A 10,808-nucleotide genomic window follows, 5' to 3' on the forward strand; every position below is an offset into this window, starting at 1 on the left:
TATATATATATATATATATATATACATACATATATTGTCTATGTCTGACTGTTCTCTCTCTCTTTCAAGCTGTAAAACTTGTTAGAAGAAGACTACGATCGTTCACCCTGAAAGTCTTTTAGAGTTCACTTCTGAACTTTCTCATTTAGCAGATCGATCAGTCGCTGAGGACTGAGTCCGGCAGTAATGAATACCCACTGCTTATTTCTCTTTCTCTCGCTGCTGATTTTAGCTTCCTGCTGAGAAACACTTACTTTGCTAAAAAGAGAAACACGCACACATAGACATTTACAAATATGCAATCCAGTAGCTTAAATCCTTATTTGTTTGCATATGCAATGGTTTTACCATTACCATGTATGTTTTGGTGTAAGATTTTTAAGATCATGATAATCATATCACTATTATTTATATAATATATATTATATTTGGTGGTATTGTCATGGATGTTTGATTAAGGACACTAGCAGAAGGCATCTTCACCAGCAGACATTTTGATGTCATGGTAATTGAAACTTTCCCTGGCAACACAGTTTCTAACCAAGAGGTTGTTTTTTTCTCATTTCCTCACATCTTTTTTTCTCAATGGTAATCTGTCAGGTGAAAGATGCAGATTTTCTGACAGGCAGATGCCCCTGGAGGAGGCCACAGGGATGAATGAGAGGAAATTGATTTGTTCGGATGGCCCGTGAGGCAGAGCAGGGAGAGGGATCTGTACCCGCTTACACTGATTGATTTCTGGGGAGATGACCAGGTCCTGTTCCCCTCCTCACCTGATGGCCCGAGTGAGAGGATAACAAAACGGATCTCAATCTATTTCAATCCCCCACCCCCTCCTCCCAATAAATTGAATTGTTTCGCATGAATAATCTTTCCGGTACATGGGGCCGAGTTACACTGCAGTGCATTAAAGACCGGAAGCCTTGGCACATCGAGTAAAAATCCTCATCTTTATTAGCATAAGGCTATACAAACATAAATACATAATACAATCTTCAATAAATCTGGAGGTTCGGAAAAATACAAATGAACATGTTAGAAAAATAGACAGTGCCATAAAGTTTGCACATTTCTTTCAACACAACGTGAGATTGATTTCATGCATGAAAATACTTTCTTAAATGTCCTAGTCTGCATTGGGCATGCTTCATCAGCGTGCATTATTCTAAAGAAAAATATGTTTGTTTTGATCATATTTCATCAAAATGTAGTATGTTTTCAGCTCTGAGATTACTTTTCTTTTCTGCTGACATATCCAATACCATGCAGCTGCGGAATAATCAAACTTTTCATGATCCAAATCAAGTCACGCCCTACATTATTTCACCTCTGATTTTTCTGATTAATTCAGAAATATAGCCTATAAAAAGTTAATTTCACACTCCCCTTGTCTGCCGTTGTTCGAACAGATCCTGGCCCAACTCATTGGAGTCAATGTTGCTGTAAAGTACTCTTACTTTATTTTTGAATGCCATTTCATGCTGTCTTAAAGTTACTGAGTTTCCTGATGTACTTACATTGAGTCAGCTCTGATATATCTCTATAGCTATCTCTTATTACCTTCTCAATTCTCAATTCCTCTCACAATTTCAGAAATCTGTCTCCTTAAAGGGGTGGTTGATTATGATTTCACTTTTTTTTTTGTGTAATGTTGCTGTTTGAGTATAAACAACATCTGCAAAGTTACGACGCTCAAAGTTCAAAGCAAAAGGAGAAATTTTCTTTTAAAAAATGGCTTTTTAAGGACTACAACAAACGGCTGGTAGGGACTATGCGACATTCCTCCCGGGTTAGTGACATCACCAAACCTACAATGTACATAAACCCCGCCCCCGGAACACGATTTATAGATTATCATGATATATGCTAATCAATGACTAGAAGATAACTACACATAAGTTACATAAATCAACTAACCATTCAGAAATGTCTTGTTGCATTCTTTATAGTGTCACTTCTTCTTGAGTCTCTCCATCACTGTCTGACTCCGGTTTGAACATAAAAAATATCTAAACGTGTTTTTTTTAACTAAAAGTTCAGTGCATGTCTATGTGAAGGTAAAAGGACACAAGCTGTTGTAGCTCCGCCCCCTGTGTCGGGAGCAGCAGCTCATTTGCATTTAAAGGAACACACGCAAAAACAGTGTGTTTTTGCTCACCCTCAAAAAGTTAACATGCTATATAACAATATATGTGGGGTATTTTGAGGTAAAACTTCACATACACACTCTGGGGAAATCAGAGACATATTTTACCTCTTGTGAAAAGGGCATTATACCACCCCTTTAAAGGATGAATTGCATAGAATGTGTCTGTTAAATTAGTAAATGAATGGATGGATATATGATGACAGTGCTGTACGTTTCAGAAATGTACATTAAAACTAGGACAATATTCTCTGGTGTATAAATAAGTGCTAAATCATTCTGAAAGTGCTCTAGAACGAGACCGTGTTCTCAAGGTGATTAAACAGTTTGCACATGATCAAAAGCAGCTCACAGGTGTGGGAGTTTGGGAACTGAAACACGATTCTTGGTTTCAATATCATTCATAGTGAGCTCTGAGGCTTATAGTCATTCAGGTTAAACACTCGTTTCTTTATGAGCTCTGATTCTGAAGTTTTGCTTTTCAACATCGTATTTGCTATCATTCAAGGTGGAATGAGCATAAACCCAGATACTCTTACTGTGAAATGCTTTCTTAACAAGGTTAAGTGCACTCTGTGAATTCCTATATTAGAGCGAAGCTCAGGTACATGGTCTTTCTCTGTTTGCATGTCTCCGCAGAAGAGGGTGAACCATGAGTTGGCCTGCCGCTCTCTGTAGTGGGTAAAGGCAATTTCGTAACGACACCACTGCCAAGTTTGCCTTTTGGATGGCATGGCCCATCAAACACTTTGCCAAGTCATCTATTAAACATGGTAGGAGCCAATGACTGGCCCACATTGCTTCTGCTTTCTTCCTGGCTTGTACAGAAAGCTCTGACGCCCTTCTCCCACAGTGGCGCCACCAGGGGGTGGCCAGGGGTGGCCGTGGCCACCCTTGGCCGACTCCTGGCCACCCCACTGGCCACCCCACTGGCCAGTATAAATTTTAGTAGCATCACTTATGCATTTCATCCCTAATGCACAGCCAGGCAGGCAAGCCGCTCTAGACCTTCGATCGCACACAGTAGCCCGCCCCGCCCCCGCCCCTCCGTACATGCCGCTGTTGCGCGCTCAGACAGCAACAGCTCAGCGCGTGCCCGTCGGTCAACAAGTAAGTAAGAAAGAACAAAAGAAACAACTGGTAGTAAAAGAAGACTACCAGTAAGTAAATAAGTAAAAAATATTCTTTAGTAAAAGAAGACGGGGAATTATGTGTCGTGACGTGCTTTTTAAGTGCCAAATGGTTACAGTATACTGTTACAACAGCTTTTTGATGCGTCTTTGACACGTTTTGACAAAAGTTACCTAGCTAACGTCGTTAGCTGGTGCATGTATATGTGTAACGGAGTTTAAATAATGCTGTTAAATTCATGCATTAATTGGGAAAACTCGACATTGGCTGTTGCATCACTCGCATTTGTGTGCGTGTTATTGCGGGCGGAGCTACGTCACCACCAGCAGAGTCACACATCTCTCGCTGCTGGTAAGTCGCATCAGTAAGAGCTGCGTCATAAAAACAGAGTTTAGATTGTTTTCAAGTGTAAGGTTGGACTTTGTAAACTACACACAAGTTTACTTTATGTGTCTGTTAGTTCCTAGTTCTGTCAGTCGAGTCATATGTGTTATTTGCAATGATGAAATGGAGTGTGTGTATGTATTAACCTGCTTGTGAACTGGTTATTTCATTTAAGAAATTCATGCAACGTGATGCACGGTCCGTTAAATATAACACAATAAACCAAAGTATATCAGTAGGAGTTTCCTTAAGTCTTTCTGATAGTTTTCTTCAGGCCGGTTTACTACAACAGTAGAATAAAATTCTGAAATTATGGTTTATTGTTTTGGTGTGCCACCCCAAGATTTTAAGTGGCCCCATCTGGCCACCCCTATGAAAAATTTCTGGAGGCGCCACTGTTCTCCCAAACTGGATGTGCAGGCATCCTGTATTCTCAACAAATCCTATTGCTTTTTTTCAAAAGTTAATACGCTGCGACTACAAAAGCAAACAAGTCACTTAAATAATTAATTTTGCTTTGTGAGATATACAGGGATCAGCTATTATTGCAAAATAAACCCAGACAGGGCGATCAGGAACCAGACATGAAGCAGATTACACGGCTACTTAGAAAATAAACAAATAAATTGACATAAAATATTGATTTGAGTTCAAAATAGTCTAGTATATTAGAAGAGAGTCCCAGATATTCAGGAGTCCTTTATCCTATATCGATTATAATATATAGAATTATAATATGGAATATATATATATATATATAACATTATTTCAACACTGATTTTATATTTATAGCATTTTTTTTATTCACACACAATTAACATTTTTAAATTACACAATTTACATTCATCATTATGTTGTCAAAGTGTGTAATTTCAAAACATTTAACAAAAACATTTATCATATTTATTGAGATTTATTGTGTGTGTGAGAGAGAGAGAGAGAGAGAGAGAGAGAGAGAGAGAGAGAGAGAGAGAGAGAGAGAGAGAGAGAGAGAGAGAGAGAGAGAGAGAGAGAGAGAGAGAGAATAAACAAACAGTCTGTATGACGTTTACCAAACAAAATATGAAGGTGTCACATTCTAATGTGTTCCTTAGAGGACAGGATCTTATTGAATTAGTGAATTCAAGTATTTAGGAGTCATATATTTATATTTAGGACCCTAACATTCAAACGTCATGTAAAAAAGCTGGGAAATAAAGTTAAATTCAATTTGCTGAATTTTAAAAGTTAGGCCATTTCTTGACACCAACGCTGCCAAGTTGTTCTTACATACTATGATTTTTAGAGCATATCTACTCTTAAACGCATTGAATCTCTATTTAAGAAAGCCATAAAAACTTTTGATAAAAATGCATTGTCATTTCACCATTGCGGTATTTTAGAGAGACATACATTTTTAAGCTTTGACAATTTCAAACGTTTCAAGTATGCTTGTTTGGTATATCAAATGTGACATATTCTTGCCCCCGCCCTCCGCTGTGATTTTTCCAAAGACTTTAAAGCAGAGGTAGTACACAGGCCTCTGTAAAAGGGGACTGTGTGATACCATTTAGACGCACCACTTTTGGACAAAACGTATTGTCAATAATAGGCAGTAAACTCTGGAATAGCTTGCCCCTCCCGATAAGAGTGTGTCCTACATTCAACACCTTTAAACCTCACTTAAAAGTGGCTCCTAGAAAACCAGAGATTTTTAACTGTCACACACTTATTACCCATACACTTTCACTGTTAAATTTAAAGCAGACTAGAGGTGGATGAACTATGTCTTTGCCATCATGTATATACTATACTTTTGTTTTTGTTGTTTGTTTGTTTTGTCAATGTATACAATATTGTTGTTATAGTGAATGAATGCTGTATGATTGTTGGCTGTCTTTATGTTAGTCTTATGTTACCGGCCGAGGGACTTCAGATGAAAAGTAGTTATTTTTACTAATTCTGGCATATTTACATTGTGTATTTTTACATGCATGGTCCCTATTAAATAAACCAATAAATAAAATAAAAAAATAAATCCCATGTATACAAAAAGATGATTCAGAGTGTTTTCTGTTCAGTGTAATTACCTGAAGCAGTGATAACTAATTACAGACACGTTAAGACAGAAAAACACAAATAAGAGATGTTTGCAAAGGCAGGTAAATATAAATTGGTCAGATTGAGAACGCACAATGGTCTATAATTAGTTGTTATTGGGGTTGATGAAAACAATCCGCAACGTCAGGCCCTCGACAGACGCAAATGAATGGCTGTAAATTCAGACATTTCCAGCATAATGGGTGAAGCACGAGAGAACAAGTAGAACTAATGCCTGGAGTTATAAGTGAATCCACGTCTGTGAGGCGAGTGAATAGGTTTTTAATTTAAGATCACAGCAGAGCCACTTGAGAACTGAAGAACATTTCTCAAAGACATCTCTTCAGGCAGCGTTGTGCTAATTGAATAGGATGAGATGGGGAAAGTTTGCGGCAGTTCATGACAGGGTCACAACTCGACAGTGAAGTATCATTTTTTGAAGGCATGTTCTTTCACATTAAGGTAAACATCCACATTTACATTTATGCATTTGGCAGACGCTTTCATCCAAAGCGACTTACATTGCATTTCAAGGTACACATTTACATTCTTATCAGTTCTTGCTTTCCATGGGAATACAACCCATGACCTTGGCGTTGCAAGTACCAACGCTTTACTGTTTGAGCTACAGAAAAGCTTTTTACACATTAAGGACATACCAACAAACGCACCGTGTGCTCAATGATTCTGGGTTGGTTTAATCACATATGCGTCATGCACATGCTGTTTTTTTATGTTTTTTCCCCCCCATCATTTCTACTTGTCCCTCCATCATGTTACACTTACAATGGAAGTCTAGTGGGAAAGTGGGTCAGATGGTGTTTTTGGTTAAAGCACCTACATAAAATGTTTAGCTACCAAAAAGTTTATACTTGAAGCTTTTTTACAACTTCTGGTTATGTGTTACCAAAGTAATTTCTAGTTCATCGTTTTTTGTGCTGACACTAAGCTAAATTAACTGGGTTTATTTTTTTTCGGTGGTCATGACATTAGTTGAGAGATTGGATGTAACTCTGCTCAGACAGGGTTGGTAAGTGATTATTTTTTTCTTGGACCATCTAAGCAAGTGCCATTGAGATAAATGGGAATGCTAGCCGATAGCTTTATCTTTGGTCTTATGTAATGCTAAAGTGTTATGGTTATACTGTGCTGCAAGCTTGCATGTGAGACTTCCATTGTACTGTTAACGTTTTCCTGATGAATGAGTCTAAATTGTTGTCTGTGGTAAATGTGAACTAGTGCAAAAGCTGCAGAAGTCCAGGTGACCTATTTTAATTTAGTGCTAAGTCATAACCCAAACACAAGGCAAGTTTAACAAAGACGTGTTCATGCATATTTTATATAATTCAAAGTGCTTTCCATATGCAAAGAGTCCTAGAAAAAAACCCATAAAAGTTATTTCACATAATGGAAAAGTTGTTGCCTTTAAATGAGAAATCCAATAAGTGTCTCACTGACTGTTTCCAATCCAATGATTTTTAATGTGGAAGGGGTTCAATTTGTGTACCGATGCATAAGATAATCCTTGTTTCCTGTGCAAATTGCCTTTTTTGTGATCCCAAAGTCTATCTTGTAATCTCTGGCTCTTAGAAAAATACTAATTCGGATATTGAAGCCTGTAGGTGAAACGTGCTCTCGCAGTTTATGAAGGATCTGATGGAATATGCACAACTGTTTTTACCGGATAGTGGAGTGGGTTTGGCTTATCGTGAGAAGTCTGGGGTTTAATATGTTTCTGACTCAAGGGTCATTTCACTCAGGGCAACTTGACTACCTATCTGTGAAAGAGGCGCTCTAGACTTAAAGGCATAAAAGCTCCTCGTAAAGGTCATCACAGAGACAGCGTCATGGGCCCATGAGACAGCAGACAGTGTATTGGCATGCTTTTTATATCAGGGAAACTGATACGTCACTGTTCCGTCGCTTAACACTTGATGGATTATTGATTACACACTATATATATATACTGTATATCAGTGGTGTGCTGGTGTTTTAAAATGAGTAGGCAAAGTCATCATGTTTTTTTTAATATAGGCCTACCGTATATCAAATGTTAATTTATGTTTGTTATACTTCATTTTCCTGGTTAATTAAACATTATATAAAAACGAAGACCAAATACAATTCTATTTTTACACTATGTAATGTTCTATTTATTAAGTAAAAAAAAAAAAACTTACATTTCCCCAAGCTGATCGCTTACTAAAACCCCCACAGTCATCATGTTTTTAGGGAACTTCGAGTTTGATGTGACATAAATAGGTGAAATATGTTACTAGTTGTTTATTTACTTTTAAATTAGTCTTTCCATTAACATCTTCATTATCTTCATTCAGGCCGACGAGAATGCGCACGAAAACAAGAGGTGGGATTTATCCTAGGGGGTAATCCATCCGCCGGGACTGAAGCTTCCCCGGGAGCCGCCATTGTAGCAGACCATCACCTGCTGTTGGCATTCCATTGACTCCCATTCATTTTGGCGTCACTTTGACAGCAAATAACTTTACACCTGAGGCGTCCAAAGACTCCATTTGTCCATTATTTATTTCTAAAGAAACACAACAATGTATAAAATGCTCCATTACTTTGTATCTTACGTTATGGCCCCGTAGAAGCCGTTTTTGTAAAAATAGGCTAACGATTGCGTCATAACCACTCGACTATCTGTCGCACAGTCGAGAAATTACCGTATGGACAGGCGGAGAAGCTCGCAGGCAATCGGGGGGACGTGGAGGCATAAAGTCAAGGGAGAAGCCCATAGAGAGTGATAAAGTTGATCCTGCTGCTAGCTCTTGGACCGCAAATACTCACGCTCTCCGTCTCTGCGAGATTCGGAAGGGAATGATTCAGATTTCTCTCGGCACAGCTACTAGAAGACTCACGTCACATCTATGTCATCAAGCTCAGTTTGAGGCTGCGCAGTACGCCTGGCCATCAGGAAGTGAGTGCTTCTAAAGGGCTTCACTTTTCTCCGTTGAAATCTAAGGGGTCGCTGTGTCCATCTTATATACTGTCTATGGATTTATCAAACCATCATAATCAATCACATCCAATCGTCGCCTCGTCTCACGTGACTTTCCCGCATTCATTCTCAATTACCCCCACTAAACCCACCGCATGCATTAGGGTGTCTGTTTTAAAGTCCCCCTCCCCCTATAGTCAATCAATTTATCCCTTAAATCTTACCTTTGATCACCAAAATTACATATTTAAAAGTTTTTTTGTCATTGAAAAAAGATTTGCCATGCCTTAAATTAGCTTAAATGTAACTCTACACCCACCCTCGCCTCGTTTAGTGTACGCGGATCTATGAATATGAAAATTAGCCCCGTCCCCACTCACTCACACCAATTCAGAGATCCACTGGTTGACGATCACACGTTGATGTGATTGGTTGTAGTTTGTGACGTCACACACACCAGCGATTTCAAACAATGTTTTGAGACTGTCTTTGGTTCACCACAGTTTTAAGGAGAAAATACTCATGTCAGGATCGGTGTTGACATGAATTTTGACATGTTTTTTCTTAAAGCATATTAAAAACACCACATACTGTAGACGTATAAACAACATTTAAAAGCTTGATTTTCACCACAGGGGGACTTTACCAATGCCATCAAGCAACATGCTAAGATTTATTTTTGTGGCACTGAAGCTGGACGAACATATTCATTGATTGTAAAATTAAAATGAAAAATGTATTCAGCTACAAGTTTAACTGATTAACTTATTCAAATATGTATAGTTTTGAACAACTATAAATATGTTTTTATTCATTTGTATGTGCACAAACCATCAAAAAAATAACAGACTGGCAGAAGATGTTAATAAATCCTACCACGATATATAAATACAATGATTGAGGAAAAACTTGTATGTATACTATAGGAATGAAACATAGAGGGGTAAAGATTTATTTGACATTTTTTTTATACGGGGTGCTTTAGGGCATAATAGAGATGGAAATGACAGATTTGCTGCAAGTTGGTGTGATATGGTCTCATTTTTTTGCAGCTACGTTTCGCAGTTAAACTGAAAAAAAAAAGTGGGTGAGCTTGCCATCGAAAATGAGAAACGTTTGTCATTTACCTGACAGAAAGAAGAAAAAAAAACATCATAAAATGCACAAACAAAAAGTGTTGATGCAAAGCTGAATTTGTGCTAAGTTAATTTCCAACTGAATCAAGGAGCACGTCAGAAATCGCAGTTGGCTAAATTGAGTTTTTGCTAAAAACAGCTTTCACTTTATACTGGAGTGAAGGCTGATTGAATTTGCATTCACACTAGGGCCACATTTACTTATTGCCGGGTATTTAGAGAAATTAATATCCCCCCCCCCCCCCCCCCCCCCCCCTCCGTTTTCAATAATAACCACACAACATTGTTTTCAAAAAAGTTGTCATTTACATCAACCCGCATAAAAACGCCGTCGAGCGGCATCATAACTATGCCAAACCTATGGGTGGCAGTGTAGGGAGAAGGATAAAGCCAATCAGAATCCTCAGAATCGACAACAACGAATAACACGAGCGACTTCCTGTTCCTTTCCTTTCATCAAAAAAATACGGGACAAAAATGCTGACCTCCGTGCACTCCTTCGCCTCTGATCCTCGATATAGTAGAGCAGTTGTATTTGCAAATGCAAACAGGCCAAAAGGTTGGCACAAAAGTAAAAATGAGTACCACCTTAACAGCATCTATGATCAGTAGCCAAGCAAACTGTGAACATATGGCACTCACATGACCTTAAGCATTTTCTGGCGCATAATGTGACGTTTGAGAACCTAAAACCCCGTTTCTCCCAGTTGACACGGCAACACATAACCGAATCATAAATCTCCACTTTGGCCGGAGTTTTTAGAAATAATCGTTTTCTGTGATAAAAACGGGGTTTCCGTGTAAATGAGAGGCCAAACCGCAGGGAAATAACTGCGTCTTCCCTTCGTGTAAACGGGGCATAGGGCTGCTCAATTATAGCAAAAAATATAAAATTTTCATAGTCCACTTTAGACATTCTACTAACTATAAGTAACTGTTCAACAACATGTCAACTAACTCTCATTAGAGT

Source organism: Phoxinus phoxinus, assembly GCF_949152265.1.
Source record: "Phoxinus phoxinus genome assembly, chromosome: 8".
Lineage (NCBI taxonomy): Eukaryota > Metazoa > Chordata > Actinopteri > Cypriniformes > Leuciscidae > Phoxinus > Phoxinus phoxinus.